The sequence below is a fragment of the Phaenicophaeus curvirostris genome, chromosome 3, assembly GCF_032191515.1.
Source record: "Phaenicophaeus curvirostris isolate KB17595 chromosome 3, BPBGC_Pcur_1.0, whole genome shotgun sequence".
Taxonomy (NCBI): Eukaryota; Metazoa; Chordata; class Aves; order Cuculiformes; family Cuculidae; genus Phaenicophaeus; species Phaenicophaeus curvirostris.
In genome coordinates, this window is record NC_091394.1 from 65167508 (window position 1) to 65185626 (window position 18119).

The 18119-nt window shown below is 40.1% G+C and overlaps 2 long non-coding RNA genes across 2 annotated transcripts; both read left to right on the forward strand.

Annotated features, from left to right (window-relative positions):
* Nucleotides 1–425: 425 nt before the first annotated feature.
* LOC138718615 (uncharacterized) lies at nt 426–11928 on the forward strand. The gene is made up of 4 exons (XR_011337119.1): nt 426–477; nt 782–892; nt 11189–11337; nt 11844–11928. It is a non-coding gene; the product is annotated as an uncharacterized lncRNA (long non-coding RNA).
* Nucleotides 11929–15589: 3661 nt separating this feature from the next.
* Nucleotides 15590–17228, forward strand: LOC138718616 (uncharacterized). Its single transcript, XR_011337120.1, has 3 exons — nt 15590–15740; nt 16579–16633; nt 17095–17228. It is a non-coding gene; the product is annotated as an uncharacterized lncRNA (long non-coding RNA).
* The last annotated feature ends 891 nt before the right edge of the window (nt 17229–18119 follow it).

Here is an 18119-nt window from a genome sequence, read left to right on the forward strand (position 1 = left end):
TTGCCAGTAAGAAAGAAAATATGCCCTGCTGTGCACCCTCCTAAACACTTCTAAGAAATAGTGTTTTCTTTTCATTTGGAATGACTATTTTGTTTGCCTGCTCTGCCCAAGCGAGCGAGACTATAGATTATTGGGAGACACATTTAATTCCGCACCGTAACGCAGGCGGCTGCGCCCAAGACCGACACACGCCCTGCCGGCGTGGCAGAACCGGGCGGGGACAAAGGGGGGGAGCCCGGGGGACACCCAGGGAGGACATCCAGGGGGTACACCCGGGGCCGGGGCGCTGCCTCCCTCCCCCGGGAGCCCTGGTCGCTCAGCCCGCCCCGTCTCCGTGCTGCGCTCCCACTTTGGCTTTGTCGGATTTTATTTTATTTTATTTTATTTTATTTTATTTTATTTTATTTTATTTTATTTTATTTTATTTTATTTTATTTTTGTTTGTTATTATTTTTTAATTTATTTTATGTTCTTAAGGTAAAGTGTTTTTCTCTGAGCTTTTGCAGCCTTTCATGGGTCATTATGGCTTAATGCAATTAACGTAACCTTTTGTAACCCAATATCAAGTACTTCCAGGACAAATCTTTAAACAGATCACTAATCGTAAAACAAGTTATGGTGTCCGGGAGTAAAAACGGAGCTATTTGCTGTTTGCGCTCATACTTTCAAGCTTCTCATCCTCCCTCCCCCCCTCCGTTTCCCTCCTCGCCCGCTCTCGCATCTCGGCTTTATAGCATTTGTCGAAACGCTGCCTCATATTACCGTCCCCCATTTATTTCAGTGCTCTGCGTTTACCCACGAGAAAGCCAGCACCGGGGTTTTACAGGTTTCCTGACGACGGGAACACGTTGGAGAAGGAAAAATCCACCGCGGAGGAGGAGGGAGGTTGCATGTGAGTCTCCCCGCGGGTAAAAGAGGAGGAGGCGGCTGGGACCGGCCCCCCCAGTTCCCACCTCTCCGGTGGCCGAGGTGAGGCTGGGGGGGGGCTCAGCAAGCCTGCCCCCCACTCCATCTGCGTTTCCTTGGCTGTCACCCCCACTCCCTCGCATCCTGAGTGTAAATTGGGCAGAGGGGGTAAAAGAGAAACCATAAAACGTGTCGCTACGTTCACAAATGTATTTTTTTTCCCTCCTTGTAAAGCTTTCTGCAGCACTCGTGATGAAACGGGTTTGGCTGAGTAATTTATGTTTTATTTAACTACGAAAGGCACTTTTTGGCCTGCTCTTTGGTTCCCGCTGAGCAGTTTGGGAGTAAATCCAGGTGGGATATTTAAATGTGGTTCAAATGTCACACGGATCATTTATAGGTTGTTCAAGGTAGAATCAGGTCCATACCCAAATTCAGGTGTATTCTTGCATCTATGCATATATTTCTGTAGGTGGCTGTTATGTAGATGGTGTCCATGCAGTGTACACCAAAAGAGACCTGGCTGATTGCTGTGATACTCAACGTAAAAAATGGAATGGAAGAAGCTAGAAGTAAATCATACAGGAGTTCTGGTTCAGAGGAATTACACTTTAGTACTTAAACTATTAGATTCTGTTTGGATCGATTATTTAATCTGCCACACACCATCTCCATACTTTTATTTTCCTGATTATGTGTGCAAAATCGGTCTTGTCCTAAATTCAATTTTACAGCCAAGTTTTTGTTTGTATTCCTAGTTACCCCAGAGGAAACAGAATCCCTCCAGGAACATGACAACACAGGAAAATAAGTTGCAGTGTCACGGGGTACTTGGGCAATATACTAGAAAACCCTCAAAATATGTCATCTTTTAGTGTTTTGCATTGGACTTTTGTATGTTGGGAACAGGAATTAGCTCTACGCATTTATTGCAATGATGTATTTTCAAAAAAAAATGTATCAAAGATAATATTTAAAAAGGTCCCAAGTGTATGTTTTTGAGGGAAAATAAAAGAATCACTGTATCCTGTCTGCCTTTGGAGAGACTGACAGGTTTTCAAAGAAGTCACGCAGAATGCACAATGCATTCACCTTGTCTAGTTTAATAGAGGCAGAAAATGATTAGACTGTGTTTTAATACTTGCTGTACATGTGATGTAGGAAGCCAAGCCTCAAAACAGTTTAAATGTTGATATACCCAGCTTGAAAAAAAGCTTGTCAAATAAATCAAACCATTCTGGGGGCAAACTCACGTTGTTTTTAAACCACAGAGTGGGGCAGTGGGCGTGGTTACTCCCATAGTTGAATGGTGAATGTAAAGATTTAAAATACATTTTGCCACACTGGTTTCCAGAGGATTGTTTTGGCCTCCTATTCCAATAGCATGAGCCAAAACTCTGGTCAATGTTTTGACAACAGAGCCAGGAAAAACAGAAAAGGCTTAGCCTGTGAAAAAGAAATGAAGATATAGTGAAGGAAAACAGTAGTCTCTCTGCCACTGCCTTACTCAATCCATATGTGGACTTAAACACAGGAAATACCCACCATTCACCGCAATCAAGCCAGAGGCTTGTGCATCAGAAAGTGCCTTGTGGAACTAATTGGACTCTATTTAAAGATTGTCATTGACATAGGAAAGCGTTTTGAACTTTGAAATGAGAACATATAAAGAATACAGAAAAAAGATAACCTGCTCCAAGAGTGTTCTTTTTTTTTTTTTCTTTATATATATTCACCACAATACTACAGTCTTAGGATGTGCTTCTATCATGGCTTTTTGCATAAGCTAATTACCATTTTGTGATGTTTGTGTTATTAAACTCTTTACACTTAGTTTTCACCTAATGACTTTCTGACACGGTATGCTCCAGGTTCACTTCAGAGTGGAAGAAAATCTAAACATCATCAATTTGAAGTGATAATAAGCAGTGTGCGTGGTACCTTTCAGGTAAAGTGTACAGGCAAAGTTTAAGGAGAAAACAGAGCTAAAAATAATTGGTGCTACAGTGTTGGATTGGGTTGTTTTTTCATTTTATAGATCTGAATGGAAACAACAACATTTGTCCTCACCAACAAGTATCTGGCAGTGTTTACTTTAGCGCTCCCATGCCAACTATCTCCTTGTGAGGTTTGGGTGATGCTTTTCCTGATTGCATTATTTTTTAACTTAACTGTTGCGTTAAGATTTTTAGCATGGTGAGACACTATTATACCTGATGAAACAATGTTGTAATGGCCAATTAAATTCAACCTCTGGGCAATTTTCAGTGAATTCACGCTCTTGTGAACCCCTATGATCTCTGCCCGTTTGATTTTTCTTCCTAGTACTTTACCTCAATCAGAGGCACCGTTTGTGTTTCAGATTGTTCAAACTCCTTAGTAAACTGCTGTACTGTTGGGTCTGGTCTCTTGGCTTTCCGGATAGACTGGTGACATGTTTTCCACAGTTTTCAAGTCATCAAATAGGGCTGCTGTAGAGCTGTCTACTAAATAAATCAATTTGTCTACATCAACCACACAAGTACTGTGGCAGGACTGGGGAGAGGCAGTTTAAGTACTTTGGATGCTGTCTGTACCTGAAGTGATTTTATTTTCATTGTTTGCCTCTTTGATCCCTTTTTTTTTTTCATCCAAATGGTATGGCATACAAATTTAATGAAAAATTCCTGTTCCTGAAGCTGCATATTCAAGACTTATATTTGTCTGCAGCAATTTTCCTTGCCTGCTCCACAGCTTCAAATAAGATGTAGGATGCCTGAGGGTCACTGTTCAATTTTTTTACCTGTTTCTATTGCTAAAATGCTCTGAGAGAGCATACCAGCTCTTCCTCAAGGGTCAGTCTTCAGACCACTACCTCCTAATCCCACCTACCAGTTATTCTTCTAGCTTAAGCAGCAGCCTTATCCTGCCACTTATATTGCAACTTTTGCAGATTTGACTTCAGAATTTATGAACCATTCCTTGTATTTTATGTAGTCTGCTGGGGGACAGAGCAGGGAGAAAGTCAGTGTGTAAATATGTAAATTGGGATGACTTTACAGACATGAGTCAAGTCTGATTGCAATATAAACACAACTGATTATTGTGTTGGTAAATGCCTGCAAAATGTATTTGGAGTACAGTAGTCCATATGACACACTCAGGAAGTAACTGAATGTGTAAGAAATCAAGAACAGTTATTTACCAATAGATAAAATTGTTCCTTTTCCATACAGATGATTCTTAATTTTTTTTCAGTGTGGAAAGTGTATATGTAAAAGTCTTCCAAACTCTGAGCACAGTATATGCATCCACCAACATTCTTGTGGGAAGAAAAAAGAAAAAGAGATTTGGCGTCTTGATATCTGGACTATGGGCAGGTGCACTGTCATTAATTTTTAAAAAGGGAACAACAGACTATGGACACTAAGATCGTATTCTGAGAGTTTGTATTTCTGGTTTTAGAGTGACAGCAAGTGAAAATCATACCTGAAGGTCAATGTAATTAGATTTCTAAGTTAAGTTATCCATTTTTTTCCTGGTGGAATGAACATTAGGCCGATGTGCATTTAACACAGTGAAATTGAAAAGTTTCGGCTCCTTTGCTGACTTGGTAGCAGAATTTCCTTGGCCATTTGCCCATTACAATTCTCCGCAAAGCCAGTGTTTACACTGATCCATTTTCATTTGCTTTTTCACTATAGACATCTAAACATATAAAATGGTTTCATTCTGTAAGGAAGCAAGAACAACACCACAGCAGAGAGATCCTGCGACAGAAAAAGAAAGTAAAGAAATAAGGGGGGGAAGTGTAAGAGGAAAAGCAAAGATAAGTGTGTAAGTGTGTAAACCTATTTCCTTTGAATGACACTTGATAAAAACTATAAATTACAATATACATAACAGCATAGCCTTTGCTAGGTGTGTCTACATCTCATCCACCACATGCTGATCTGCTGTCTTGCACCTCTGCAGCGTTGGATGCCATGGAGACAGGAATGGAAAAGAGCGGGGAGATTTGTAATTATTGTGTAGTAAGCCAAATTGAAACCAGTGTGAAAATATGAACTCGAGGGAGGATAATATTCTCAAAAATCATAACTGATATTTAGCCATGGCATCAGGATGCTGAAAGCAGTGGGGACTAGTGGGGACTATCCTGAACCTGCTGTATCTTAGTCTTGGCATTAGCATATAGGACTTGAATTTTTTTCCAAACCCTGGTACTGCCAGTTATGCCTGTGGACCAGCCTTTGAGCCTGACTACTTTAAAGAAAGGTTTTAACTCCTCCAAATTATAAATAACTTCACTGACGAGTAATGTGAATACAGCAACACAGATTACTAAAACCAGACTTTTAATTTGTAAATACATAGTATCTGTAATAGTTGTGGGACCTAAAGTATAATTTGAAAAAAACTACTGAAGAAAGAAAGATTTATCTTACAGCACATTGTAGAGTTCTTAAAATAACCGTGTAATCAAGTGTTAAGCCCAAAACAGTTAAGCTGTCTTGGGAAACATACTGCTACAGATAAGTGATAGATCCTTGGCTCATGTAAACAGATGTGGTTCTGTTGATGTGCTCCTCACACAGCTGTGGGCTCCATAATAACCCACACACTGGAAAGTGCTCTTCCCCCTCGTTGGCCTAATGACTCCCGAGTGTGTTGTCTATTCTTTTGGGAGACGGAAAGTACGGATCTCAACATGTATGTGCTCTGAATTAAGGAAAATGCAGCTGTCAATGTGTATGAAAGTGTGGGTCAAAATGAAAATAACCAGTTTATGTCTACTACTCTGTGTCTTCAGTTGGGGAGGGGAGGTACTATTTTACGCATTACATTTCCTAATATTCCAGGGTAAATGGCCTGGAAAAATCCAAACACTGTTATTTTTAGACCTGTTTTCTTTCTCACCCTCTCTTTTTTCCCCCTTACCCACTCCTGTCCCCACAAAAATTCAGGCCAATTTCAACCATGTTTGAGAGAGAAGGAGAACTCCCAAACATGGTTAAGTTCCAGGAACTGCCATGAGAATTTGTGGTTAGGTGGAAGAGAAAAAGCATATTCGTTCTTCCAGGTAACTTGGCCCCTGTTAGGCAAACCCAGCTTTGCTTCTGCCTGGCAATGGCCAGATGCATGATGAACACTCATGGCCATGTATCGACCAGCTCACCAGTAAGCCCATAGCTCCGGTCTCGCTTCAGGCAGCACTCTCTGTTGCCAAGAGGGATTATCAAGTAGGGACTTGAGAAATGAACTGGGTTAATACAGTGGTAGCGTATAGAGGATGAGAGCCACAAACATACAGGGGATCAGGCTCTCTTAGCTACTCACAGAACAGCTTGTTTTTTAAATATACCTAAGGCACTTCTTACATTTTTTCCTAGACATTGAGTCTAATGTTTATGAACTATAATCCTTGGATAATTTATCACTTTCAATAAATAGTAGCATTCGAATTTCATGCTATGGCTTTTTCAATGAAGTAATTTAGTTGAAACAGGGTCTATGGTATTTCCACACCAATACATACATTTGCTTCTTTTAAAGGACAACATATTAAACTTCTGTCCATATTCTCCAGTGTCTAATATGTATGTTAGCTTTCCAATTCTTCCTACTGCTTGCACATATATTTTAAGAATTTTCAAATTTACAAGTGATTGATGTACATACCATTTTTAATTTGAATGAAAAGTGTCTAGGAAATGACCCATTCAAAAAAGCAAAAGAAGAATCATGGTAGACATACAAGGTTAAACTTTTAACTTCTCTTTACCTGTTATTTTTGCTTTCAGTGTAAAAGTCTGGAGCTGGCTTGGGTGATTTGGTGGTAGAGCACTACCACCCCAGGGGCTGGACTTCTTTGGTCCCCTGTACAGGCCAGAGAAAGAAGAAGTGGCTTCCTGAGGGAAGTCAAGAAAAAAAGCTTGTGCTGGGAGTCCTGAATTACTTTCTGGAGCAACCTGTCTTGTTCTATTGACTATGTGGGAGCTGGAGAGACTGATTCCCAGCTTAGGTACTACCTTCAAATCCCTTCTGATAGATGGTGTAAACAGCAGAAGTGGAGGAGGAACTTGTTCAGGCCCTGCTTTTAGCATGAGACCAACAGGCTTTCTTTACCCCTTGAGATAAGTCTAAAGAAATGTAATTTCTCTGTGAAAGAACATGATTAGGACCCTTAGCTACATGAACAGACATGCAGTCTTCCATTGCTTCTCTGTTCAGCCCATACCAGTGTGGCTGATGTGGAGATGACCATGTGCAGAGCAGACAGAGAGGTTCCCTCATGGGCTCTGTTGTTTTCTATGTCCCTTTCACATGCCTTCCCCTCCACCAGCTTTCCTGCAGTGCTTTCACAGAGGTGGTTGCCACCTTCTCCAAATGGATTTTTCTTGCTGTTTCTTCATCACTGCTCTTCTGTGGTCATTTGCCCCTTTGGAGAGCTGAACTGCTTCCCCCTCTGAATTCGTAATGCTTCTGGAGCCTCTTGGTACTCCTCTTCCTCGGCTCCTCTTCCTCTTCCCTTCCTCTGCCTCTCAGTGTCTTCTTAAGGCTTTCTTCTTTCATCACTCCCTTTTTCCTTTCTCAACTCATCCCTTGGCAACCTAATTAATTTTCATGGTTTTTTTTTTTACCATCACTAGGAGGGTGGCTACCAAGTCTTTGTTTCTGTTCCTGACAACATCCATCTTTTTTGTCTCTGGGATTCTCAGATTTCACCCCTCAAGTCTATCCAATGTGGAATTGCCAACATTTTCTGGCTAGCTTGCATTGCAATTTTCTCACTGTTTAAATGAAAGAAAAAAAAAAGGCAGGCAAACTTTGTGTCTCCTTTCTCAAGAAAATTAAGAAGGTGTTTCTATTCTTGGTGGCACACCAGGTAATAAAGAAAAACCTTGCTTTATTCTGAAGTCAGGCCAGACTGTATATATTTAGATGTAGCTGCTATGGTGACATTTACAACAAATCATTATCATTCACATGGAATAATCTGTCAAATATGCAGGGATTTAAATATTTTACCACTAAAAATTGCCTGTGCTTTTCTTAGTTTTATGTTGAAAATTCCACATAGTTCTTAAAACAACACTTTCTCCTCCAATATATATTTTCCAAAGCTGTATTATTGTAAATTGCTATAAATGATCATCATTTGCGTGGGAGAGAAGGGTGGCAATGAGAATGCTTATTCCTCCTGAATAGCCTTTGTTTTAACTGGCAGAAGACAACTGAGACCCTTCTGCTGAGTGTGTTGTGCAGAAGGACAGAGAAGAGATGGAGAGATCTCTTTGTTCAGTGGTGATTTGGCTTTAAGTGAACAATCTCACAAGGCTGAAACTAGGAAGGTGACTCCTCTCCAGAGAATAACTGAAAATAGTTCCATCCAGTTTCATGGGTAGTGATAAGCCACAGGCAGGATGGATAGGTCAGGGATAGGAAAGCAGAGACACACATAGAAGGGACAAGAAGATAGCATGAATCAAACAGTTGTCAGTTTGCTACTGATGATGGGAACTGTCTACTGGCTCCAAAATGAAACAGCTGCATTGATAATACTTCTATGGTATGTTGGACATAGAACTAGATAATGGAAGCTGTGCCTCTAATGTGAAAGAATATGAAATTCTACACAAAGATCATACTAATTTATAGGTCTAGTGACCTTTTTCTACAGTGTCAGTTCCTGGATGTGTACAGCAGATGAGAGGCTGAAGGGATGTCACACACCATCTACTCTTGTGGTGCAGGGAAGATGACCAAAGAAGAACAAGATGACAGATTTTTTCCATGAATAAAGATGTGGAGGACAAAATTAGAACATGATTTATTGGCATTAAGGTACAGACAGAACTATATTACTTTTTATGTTATATTTAATCCTTTGGATGAGTACCAGAAACAATTCTTTGTCTGAAATGAAAACTCTGATTTTCAAACGCCAAAAATCCAAGATTTTCTTTTAAAAACCTGAGAAGCCTGAAAACAATAAATGTTCTGTTGCCTCAGATCAAGTGATGGAAAGCTGACGTGCCGAAGTCATCCTTCTGTTCAGTAGAGAGTTCTGCAATGTTTGTCTTCCCATTAGGGAGGTCAGTAGAACTGAGTACATATTATAATGTACTTCACATGTTTGTTTCAAAGATGAACTTAAGACATATTTAACATCTTCTGGAAAACCTTGGAAATATGATGGGCTAAATTCTGGCCATGCATATGAAGTCTGTACCTAATCTCAGAATGTAGAAATCAATTTTGTAGCCGTTTCATACAGCTCAAAGGTTACCTTTCCTGCATATCCTCCGCAAAGCAGGACCAAGGACAATTGGAACAGAGGATGGAGAGAGGACTGTGGTTTTGCAATATGTATACATCGCCACTACATTTAGCCAGGGTAGCTGCACGCAATGACTTCATCCATCCTGGCATGCCTGAAGCGCGACCTCAGCTCACTTTGGCTTTGGTTTGTGTTGAAGGTTCTTAGCAGGTGCTGGCAGCTCTGTGGATGTGCCACAACATATATAGCTCTCGCTTCATCCAAGAGCTAGGATCGGTTTCATGCTGACCCTGCAAATTACATTTGCGCTATGTGGAGTTTGTCCTGTTGTTGTTGTAGCTTGGATGATCTAAGTTTACAACCAAGTCAAGGCTTGTAAGAAGAGCTGGTATCTTTTACTAGACATAACTGGGGCAACAAAGCAAAAAAGCAACCCGTGAACTTCCAGACAGAAAAGTCTGTCTTGTCCCTCTCTAGTGGCAAACTAGAAGTGCTAAAGAACATGTGCCATCGCCTGCTATTTTATCATCATACATGCAGTTTTTCCTATGAATTTTTAAGAGACCTTTCCCTGGACATTCACAACAACACAGGACACTGATTAGAAACAGAGTCTTTTCTTCTGTTAAGTCATGCTCACAAATGTCTGTAGTAACAACAAGTGACAGTTTTGATAGGAAGTAGCAGCGTGCAGCAAACAATCCTGTGTGGAAGTGTCAGGGCTTCCTCTGTACATCTACTAAGATGCTTTGCTTCAGCTGGAGCCCTGTCTTTCAGGAAACCATCCATTCAGCATGCAATGCTTCTGTTTGCACCAAGAGATCTTAATCTTCTCCGAAATCCAGTGCTGTGTTTTTATTCACATAAACTTCCTTCCATATGGCAAAATTAGTGCTGGTCACAGAAGCTATGCATACAGTTGCAGGTACTAAAGGCTGATATGAGCAGATCAGCAGAGCAAATCTGTTGGTGCTGTGGACCAGGCATGTGTCAGACAGGGTTTGCTTTGGGCTAGTTAGTTCCTGGGTCTGGGACTTGTTAGCTGTTGGAGAGCGTTAGGTGCAATCCTGGAGCACATCTGGCTTAGTTTCCTCAAAAAAATGTGTATTGAATGTGCTCTCAAACCATTCTGTGCTGTGAAGCAAAGCACAATGAATAGGAACAACTGGGAGATTTGTTCACTTCTGGTCTGACCTAAAACACTGCTGTAGCTTCCTCTGGAGCACACCAAGCTATAGCATGGCTCGTCAGAAAGACTGTGTCCTTCAAGGTGTGCCAGCACTTCTCCACTTTGGATTGTATTTGCTTTTCTCAAGGAGGCACATCTTCCTTCAGGAGACTTGGGATGTGGATAGACACTTTTGCTTCTGACATTAAAATAATAATAATAAACCCAAAAGTTATTATATAAGTCAGGTTCTAATGGGCATATTCTAACATCACCTGGCAGTTTTTATCCCTGAGGCTGGGTTACAAAGCCATAAGTCATCTATGACTGTGCGCTCTGAAACTTGACTAACCCAGAAGATACTTTTTAGAGAGAACTCCTAGTCAGACATAATACTTTTGTATCTATACAAAAGGAAATATCCTTTTTTTAGTATCTGGTGATGTAACCATAAGCTTCGAATAACAAAGAAATGGATGACATGCATTTTCTACCCCCCTCCACCCAAAACCCAACAAATAAACCAGTTCTAAGAAACCCAGTGCTCCTCACCCCTAAAAAAATCTAGGAGCCTTTTACGAATCTATACTAATACGTTGAATATAAGGAAGTGGGAAACAATGGTGTGAAACAAGGCTGACCATACTTACCCTAATGAGAGATATTTTCATTTTTGTAGTGAAAGTAACATAACTTAAAAGGCTAAAACATTCAATTACCTCATCTTTGCTAAAATGTTTTAATCACCAGCCTAAATTTAAAATATAGGAAGTACTAGAAGTGCAATTGTTTCAGGAAATGTGAGAAAGTGCCAAGAAATACATTAAGATTTTTTTTTTCTTTACTACTAGGGTTAAGAGAGTATACCTGTCACTACTGCTTTGCTAAAGACTTTCCTCTGAGAGTAGTCCCATTGATTGCGGCCAGAAGATGCTGTCATTTTCCAGCACGTGAATTTGTTAAGATACTTTTATGAAACTGGTGTAAAACGTAACAAGAGGTAATAGCATTAGAAAACATTGTGGATTGTTTTTTTGGGGGGTGGGCAGCAGATGTCATACTTGCTTCTGCTTGCTAATTCCACCATAGGGTTTTTACGGACAGTGTATGGACACTGTGAGCCTGAAATAAAAAAAAAATGGTAAAGGTTGTGAGGGTTTTACACTGATTCCAAGCAAATTCTGAGGACCTTCCCCGCACTCCCCAGTTTCAGCTGTGCACTGACTATGCTGAATTGCTAGACTTGGCTTTAAAGCCAGTTTGAACTATAGAAAGTTTGGAGCAGACAGAAAAAAGTACAATGTGTGCCTAAACACATTGTAAAATAAGAAATGTAAACTATGAATATGGAAGAATAAAACAGAAATTAGATTTCCAACGTCTTCATAAACCATAAAATATGTCCTACAAGTAAAATAAAATTCTTTGTCTATGCCAAGCATCACTCCATGGTAATTTTTCATTACATTGCATCCTTCTGTATGAGCCACTAACTCCTGTTTGTAGCCGTCCACAGGTCTAGACAGACAAATCTTTGGAGATCTATTCTTTTTGATGGATTTATCAGATTTCCAGCCCCATTGCAGTGAATTGCTAAGGTTAGTCCACATAACTAATCCTGTGGCATCAGGGTGAGCAGCTTACTCACTTGCCTTCCCTTTCGCTTAGTCTTGTTTGAAGTGAGCCCCCCACCTCGTAGTTATTATGGTATGGAAACTGGCTGCCTCTGCAGTGTATTTAAGACCTATATGGTACACACACAGAAGAGCATAGAAAAATAACTCGAACAAAATCCTGTGCTCCTTTAATACAATGTGTGTTGTTGCTGTGCATGCTTTTGCATAGCATGTCCATTGTGTATCCAGCAAGCTTAATACTGAACTCTATGAAAAACTCTGCTGATTTAAGATTGCTAAAAAGGGCTTTAATAAAGTTGTTTTCTAACACGGTAGTTTTTGTTTATTTTCAGAGTTCAAGAACACTGTGGTTCTGCAGTCCCGGATGTGTAAGGTATTTAAAAATCTATTCCAGAAACCAAAGCAGTTCTATCCAAGGTACATCAAGGGCTAGATTCCAGCCACACATTCAGTATAAATAATGTAAAGCCATCAGTCACATTTTATAGTAAGCAAAGTAAAATTGAAGAAGTAAAGACAGGCTAATAAAATAATTAATATTAGTGGAAAATAACTGGTGTACAGTAGCAAATAAGTTTTTGTAGACATACCACTTAACTCTAAAAAATATATATACATACATATATGATGGCTACAAATGAGCTTGTGATTTTCTTCCAGAAGTATTTGAGCAGGAAGTAAAACATTTTCCCAGTGGATGAAATAACATTCATTTTTGCCAATCTAAGCAAGGCAGATTTAAATTTTATGTGTGTCCAACTGCTTGTTCCCCCTCGGCTAATAACCTGCCTCCTGGAAACATTTCAAATGAAAAGGAGTTCACAGTTCCTAAGCCCAGCTCTGAATATATCTGCCATGCATGTAAACAAGAAAACCATTATGTTTCTTGTTGAGATAAAGAATACCATGATAAGTGGGGACTTTTACAAAACAAAGGGCTTCCTATTGCGAGTGTGGATAATCTTCCAGAAAACCCTGTGTTTTGGCAAATCACACCAGATTAATCTATTAGGCATCTCCTTTCATCATCAAATTTCCGCTGCCTATCACAGTGGCTGCCTTATCAAGCACCCTTTTCTCAATAGCCGGCCCATTCCTAAGATTTCAGGTGCTGGCCTTCCACACTCGGAAAACAGGTGTCCCCACTGTTTTCAGGCAGGAAAGGTCCCTGCACAGAAGCCTGGGAAAGGGCAGGGGTATCAGCCGCTGTTCTACCTGAAGGAACAGGTAACAGGAAACTGTTGATTCAATGGGCTGAACTTAATTGGCATGCATTAGTAAGCACTGAGTGTTTTTTGTGAATTAAAAATCCTCATAAGAATTCTTCCTGACAAAAGTTTTGAAAGGGGAGGATGCATGCCCAGAGATGCCCTCGTAGAAGCAGCCAGTTCTTGTAACTCTATTTTGTGTGCTGCATTCTCTTGGTGTATTCCAGAAAACATGAGCTAGGAGGTGAGGGCAGCATGTCAAACTTTACATAGTTATGTATAATTCCTGAGCTGTTAGGCAAATTGCCTATATTCAGAAGGAAATGGATTTCAAATATCAACTAAAGGCTAATATTCCAAACCAATTAGTATGATTGATCAGGTTTTTGAGCTTTCAGTGCCTCCCCTGGCCAAGCTTTTTTTTCTTCTAGTGACTGAAACTGGGCATATGGTTTCTGACCAAACTATTCATCTGTGAAACAAGGTCATACACTTGGTCACCTAGAAATGCCACAATATGGAGCGCAGACAGAGCTGGGTGTATGAAGAATGACATTTTAAAATTGATAGAGAAATGTGGTTTACAGGAGCCGGTAAATCCTCGCTCCTCTTATTTCATTTCAGTGTTTATCTCTTCTTGTCAAGGCAGCATCAAGCAGCTCTTGCCCTAGTGGATGTCTCAGTGCTCGCTTGCCTTTTCCAGCAGAAAAAAACTCACTCTCTGCTCTGAACCCCGCTCCTTAAAAACTGGCTTGTTCAGACTTTACTGTAATAAAATCAAGGCAGGCAGGAAGGCTGGTGTAGTGACAGCAGGAAGAGCCCGTCCGCTCTCAGCTCCTTGCTTTGACAGGAGAACTGCTCATAGGCACCAGGATGAGCTCCCAGCTCTGCTCGGTGGGTAGGAAGCGTTTGATAAGCGCATGCCTGCCCTTCCGGGACTCCACAACACAGGCTTTGTTTCATCTACAGATGATTAAATGGTCTATGGGGCAATTACGAACTAAAGGAAGGAATAGCCTGCTCTCTCCAGGCTTCCTCAATCAGCACGATTGAATTTCTCAAAGGAAGGCAGCAGTAGCAACGGCAGGCTCAATGACTTTTCCTGAAAAATGTTCTGCAGTTTGGGATTGAGCTTTCATTTAACTACTTGCTGTTTCATTTTATTAAGTGCAAATTGTGGCTTAATAGATTTACAGTTGCCATAAACTTCGGCATCATGAAAGCTGTCAGAGTGGCCAGTTGCACAGCATATTACTTGTATGATGCTAGAAAGGGTGAACTGGACAAGCTAGGCACTGAGAAAGTCTGCAGAATGTTTTAACAGGCCTGTACATGGCCTTTTGAGAGGCGGGCAGAGCTGAAACACAAGCAGTTGCTCTGTAGTTTCCTTTTGTTCCTCTCCTTTCTAGGAATTAGAGTTGATGTGAAAGACCTTGATTTGTCTGCAAATGAAAAATAGAATATTTTTGGCTTTTCAGACACAAACTTCGTAAATTAACTCTGCTAGACAGTGGTTACCTATGTCCAAAGACACAGTTGTTTGTTACTTTTTTTTTCTCTGTGTGTCCATTACACCATAGCTCTGTTCTGCGCTCAATATACTGTGTTTATTTCCATACATACCAGCAAAAACTGTAGACATACTAAAGGGAGTTCAAAGAGAGACATCAAGGCTGATTAAAGGGCAGGAGGGACAGACTCCTGTAAGAACACTGAAAAAATTAAATACGAACGGATTGGTTAAGCAATGATGGGGCAGTGGGCATGAAAGCCACCTGTGGACATTTTCCCTAGGACAAAGTCCATGAGCTGTGCAATTTTTACCTGTGCAATTCCAGGTAACCTCCCTCCTGGTCAGGAGACTGATTCACCATGGGTGAAAGGAAGAGCTGCTTCCTTCCTCAAACAAGAAAGAAGGGCTAAAGAGAGGAAAAGAAGACATGTTTTCATTTTATTTGTAGGAGGTTTTTTTCCCCTTCTTAATAAACCCTCCTTTGGGAGGCTATTAATTTCAGAAGTCGGCAGCTTTTCCCACCAACCATAGTTTTTTTGGCAAATGCCTAGGGCCCCTCTGCGTGTTGCTAAAGAGTTGGCTCATTCACTCCAGACAGCAGAGGTAGGGATCTGGGTTACCCCCCAACCGGGTACGTACAAAATGATCTCAGAGTTTGTCAGGAAAGTTCGATGCTAGAGTAAAGCAAGACTGCTACAGCTCTGTGATGTTTCATCCCCTGAGGAAAGAACTCTCCCATGTACGAGTATCAATGTAGAGGGGAAAAAAAGAGCTGGTATCTTATGCAGGACAAACTTTTTCCCCCTGTGTACACACAGGGGTATTTCACATCCTTGGCTTACATCAGCAAATGTCTCCATATGCACAGGTGCTTCCCAGACATGAAGAGTTACAAAGAAAAGCTGTAAGTCAAGGGAAGAACCTATTTTTGCTGTTATTGCATCCCGAAAAATGCTTGCTTTTGGCAAAGCACTGAATCATATGTATGACCTTTCCTGGGTGACAACTGTACCAGTGGAAAATAGATCAGAGGACTAACTAGTAGGTAAATAGTTTCTTGGTGCAATGATCTTGTGTGAAACAAAGCAATTTATGTTAAAACAAATTTAATGGACAAATAGTTGTACGGTGACTATACTGGGAGAGTTAAATCATCCACAAAGTGTGTATTCATACCATTTTATGATGACTTGTAAACAGGCATGGAACTGCCAAGAGGGATTCAGGAGACTTATGCCCTTCTATTTTGCCAGCGAAGCTAACGAGCCTGCGGCTTACAAGGCCAGTGTACCCTTAAAGCCTATTCCCACTCCTTTCCTGTCAACAGCCCTGCCCCATCCAATAACTTGCTGTGTAGATCACGTCAGAGGGACTGGGACAGAATTATAGTGGGTTAGGGTACGTTCAGAGATGCCCAAATCATTACCAATAAAACCCAAACCACCTCCTAAAAACAAATAAAACAAGTTTATTTTCTAGACCTTCTTGTGGTCTAGCTGTTAATTTATACTTTTAAGGAAACCAAATAATGCTTCTAAGGCAATTTGTAGTTAACTTTGCACTGTACTGTCAGTCTGTGAAATGCAACCTATTCCTTCTAAACAAAGTTAAACTGTGTGCTTTCTCTGTCTTTAAGAGACACAACCAATAAGACATTTTTTCCCCCCAGTTATTTCATGTGTGAGTTCAATTCACTTATTTCTGAAAACCGGATCTGACTGTATGAATAGAATATAAGAGTTTTAAGGCTCTCAGACTGCTCATCTAATTGCTGTATAAAACACTCAGCATTTTTGTGGCAGAAGACCATTTTGAAACAGTTCAAATATTTCAGAAAATTGTCTAGATCTTCTTCACTTCATTAGTAAATGTCATGCATACAGGTCATCAGAGGACTTAATGGTGACTACGCTAATAGACGGCTGCCAGCGTGCTGTGGTGAGCAAGGCCATTTGTAATTCTCATTAACAGTTCTACAATTTTCGGTTGTATGAAAAGTGATAACACATCAATAAGGACTTTTTCTTACTCCTCTAGGATTAATTTGCACTGACCCAGAATTCTCTATTTGCTTAACACAAGCAGCGGGCCACTTTGATGTTATCTGCTTCTATAAACAATAGCATACAGTTCTCTCCTGGGCTAAAACAGCTCTTATTCTACTGAGAATTAGCTGTATTAATCATTCTGAAGTCTAAGAGTGCATGATCATAAATTGTGTGCAGGGACCTCACTTAGTAACTCCCAAGACTCTCATTTATCAACATTTTTTTTCCTTTCCTGGATATTTAGTATGTAGGGAGTAATTTATTTCTGAGCCGGTGCTTTGTGATGTCTTTCATGTTGAAGTAAAGTTGGAAAACTTTTTGCAACAAATATAATTTTTCTTACTTCCTTAGTGTAAAACCAAAAATTACGGACCACAGCTACAGACTGATTCCCTCAAGTGGCCAGAACAGAAAACACAGGCCAAGCTTCCAGTCACTGAACTCTGGATTAGATGAACCAGGCAACGGTAAATAAAAATGAGAAATGCACAGTAAAGATGCTTTTGCTTAGTTATTCATTTGGAGTTGTAATAATATGGGACATCTTTAAAGATGATATCTGCTAAACTTTTCATACTGTTCTCAAATGAAGTCGCTAAAACATAATTAAGATTTAACTAAAGTAAAATGAAATTTTCAGTGAACACTACCTTAGTTTATATTATTCCAGGAAATATCTGACTACCGGTAAATGATGTTTTTGTGTTTAGCATTCTGTGGTCATGTTCCCACCAACAAAACACAATACAAATCTGCCAAAAAATGCAAGGAGGGGAAAATACTGTTTCATATCAGCTCAGTGTTGATATCATACCACGTATTTCATATTTTTAATGCAGTTTTTATTTAAAGTCTCCCCTCACTTATAAAACATCTTGCAAAAACATACAAAGTCAGAGCACACAGAAATCAAGCATAGAGGCAGTGAAAATGTTTGGTATGACAAGGTGAAGGCCTTGGGTGTTCAATGGCTGACTTTTATCCACATGGCTCAATTTCTTCAGCTTTTGGGATTTTCCATTACCTAAACCAAAAGTGGGAACAGAGGCCCTGATTCTGCTTTTCTTGAGAGGAGCATGTATGAAGTATCTTCGCTGACTTCTTGGGGAAAGTCCAAATTCAAGTCATTTTGATGAGAAAAGCGTTTTGGCCCAACCTGGGCAAAATCAAACCCATGAGCACAGAAACCGTTCTAATTTTTTTCCTAGTTTCATCCTGAGCTTAACTTGAGTTTCAAAGCTCTCACTGTTTTATTGTAAACATGTGGTTTTTAAAGTACTGCACTGCTCCAAAGTTATCTACATGTGAGTTTATTTTATATTAAGTACTTCAAAAAATGTCTGAACATAAAATGCCAACAGAAACAACAAAAATAT